Source organism: Cebus imitator, unplaced genomic scaffold (genome assembly GCF_001604975.1).
Source record: "Cebus imitator isolate Cc_AM_T3 unplaced genomic scaffold, Cebus_imitator-1.0 Scaffold42, whole genome shotgun sequence".
Lineage (NCBI taxonomy): Eukaryota > Metazoa > Chordata > Mammalia > Primates > Cebidae > Cebus > Cebus imitator.
This window is the reverse complement of record NW_016107357.1, coordinates 6,828,371-6,831,053: the sequence shown is the minus strand read 5'-3', so window position 1 is coordinate 6,831,053 and position 2,683 is coordinate 6,828,371. Positions and strand designations below refer to the sequence as shown.

At 37.2% G+C, this 2,683-nt stretch overlaps 1 non-coding gene across 1 annotated transcript; it reads right to left on the bottom strand.

Moving 5' to 3' along the window:
* Nucleotides 1-815: 815 nt before the first annotated feature.
* On the bottom strand, nucleotides 816-922 carry LOC119470870. The gene has a single exon (XR_005199838.1). It is a non-coding gene; the product is annotated as a U6 spliceosomal RNA (small nuclear RNA).
* Nucleotides 923-2,683: the final 1,761 nt, after the last annotated feature.

The following is a 2,683-nucleotide window of genomic DNA, read 5'->3' as shown; positions in this document are numbered from 1 at the left end:
ATTAAATTAGATGCTTCTTGATATTAGATTGAATATAACTTTCGTGAATAGAATCATGCTTTAAATTCATTATGGAAACTCATTTAAAGGAAACTCATAGAGAATCATTTAAAATGTGAATCATCACTCTCTAACTTTATTTTGTAAATCCAATCATTACTTGTTTGCTTGAAGTGGGCATGTGAAAAGCCTTCCCACTCCCTTAACTCTTCATTTGTGGTCAGCTAGTTAATATCCAGATCAGTTGACCTAACAATACAATACAATGTTGATCTAACAATGGAATAAATACAACCTAGGGAACAATTTAAACAAGTTCCTGCCAGAAGCTCATTCAAATGGTTCTGTTTATGTATTTTGGATTTATGCCCTTATATCTCCTACATTTTAAAATTTATTTAAGTTCTTATTTATTTATTTATTTGAGACAGGGTCTGACTCCGTCACTCAGGCTAGAGTACAGTGGCATGATCTCAGCTCACTGTAAATTCTGTCCCCCTGCACTCAAGCCATCCTTCCACCTCAGCTTCTGAAGTAGCTGGGACTACAGGTGCATACCACCACACATGGCTAATTTTTGCATTTTTGTAGAGACGGGGTTTCACCATGTTGCCCAGGATGGTCTTGAACTCTTGAGCTCAAGCAATCTGCCCAGCTCAGCCTCCTGAAGTGCTGGAATTATAAGGTGTGAACCACTACATTTTTTTTTTTAATAAAGAGAATTTCAAGGCAAATGGTTGCTTTGTTTCAATTGTTAAAATCAATGTTTGTTTTGGATTTGTTTCAATTATTTATTTTTTAATTTTATTATTTTATTTTATATGGAACGCTTCATGAGTTTGTGTGTTATCCTTGCACAGGGGCCATGCTAATCTTCTCTGTATCGTTCCAATTTTAGTATATGTGCTGCTGAAGCGAACACGATTTGTTTCAATTATTAAATCAATGCTTGTTTTGGATATGCTTTCCAATCAAAACACATATTTGTAACTCATACAAATATTTGGACTCAAGAGTAGTTCTGGGTTCTAAACGTAGTTTTATGCCAACAGACTACAACAGGACCTTTGCAAGATAGTGGTCTCAGGTATGAGATGGACACTTGCTTCTTAAGATCTGTGTGTTTCTAGTTTCACATCTGTAAAAGGGAAGAATATTATCTCTCTTATATCACACAATTCATATGTGGATGCACTGAGACTGCAAATGGGTGGGGTTTTGAATGCCTCTGATTAAAGGTGTTAAAATCAATTTACTACAATGAAGACACTGTATATAATCCTGGCCCACGTTATCCTTCTGCTTTCCTGGTTAAGGTGTGTGTTGAGGAGATGGGGGGTTGTTGGGTATGGTGGAGCAGGATGAGGGGTGATCTAACCTATTCAATGGTACCTCCACAGGAAGATGGACTATATATATTAAAAAATAAGAAGCTAAAACTAAATATTATTTTTCTATTTGTTAGTAGATTTGTAATAGAAAAAATAAAGGATGAGCTCATATCCTAACTAAAAAGAGATTTGAAGTTTCTATGGATTGCAATTAACTGTGTTTTTAAAGATCCATCTTTTAAAATATTTATTTGAGACAATCTTGCTCTGTCACCCAGGTTGGAGTGCAGTGGTGTGATCTTGGCTCACTGAAACGTCCACCTACCAGGTTCAAACGATTCTTGTACCTCAGCCGCCTGAGTATCTGGGACTACAGGCACACGCTTCCATGCCTGGCTAGTTTTTATATTTTTAGTAGAGATGGGGTTTTGCCATGTTGGCCAGGCTGGTCTTGAACTCCTGGCCTCAAGTGATCTGCCTGCCTTGGCCTCCCAAAGTGCTGGGATTACAGATGAGAGCCACTGCACCCAGCTTAAAGATCCATCTTTTGACTAGATTGTCTACCTAGTCATTGTCTATCATGACTAATAACTGAAATTTTATGATTAGATACATTTTGTAAAATTTAAAGCTTTGAATTCAGGAAAAGATAGTCCACTAGACTTTCAATTCAGCAAGTGTTTATTGATTGCTACATGGGTAACGCTAGGAAGATTCTAAGATATAAACAAAATTTCCCACCCTGGAGAGGATGTGAGTCTGGCTACAGTATCTGTCACCACATTGATGGCCCGAATTGATTCTATTGACCTGGCAGACTGCACTGGTGTTTCCTTATTTTCTCATGTGCAGTTTTCCTAAAGTTGTATATTCAGGAAGAAAAACTTAATTTCCTGGACTGTTCTGGAAATGTGATTCAGCTGCCTCTGTTCTCCTGCCATTAGAAAGAAGTGAAACAAAAATTATGGAAACACATAAATAGGAGTAGTTCATTCTGATCTGAAAGACCAGGGAAAGCTTCACAGAGAAGGTTCTCTTTCAGCTTGACTCCGAAAGATGATGATGTTGGGATACTTGCAGTGGTTTTGTCAAAAGTTGAAGAAGACTGTGAGGACATTTCAAACGAAGGTAACAGTAAAGCAAATAGCATGAATTAGGTAAACATCCAAAAGATGAGAGAAGCGCATGTGGGCACAGGATTTTGGATTTTAATTCTGTAGACCAGTGGTGATTGTTTTGCTTTTAATTATTTTAAAAATGTTTGTGCCAATTATCAATTAATTGCCTCTGAGCCCTAAATTCACCCTTTTTGCCTGCTTTGTGAAAATACATATGGGCCCACTGAATGTTTT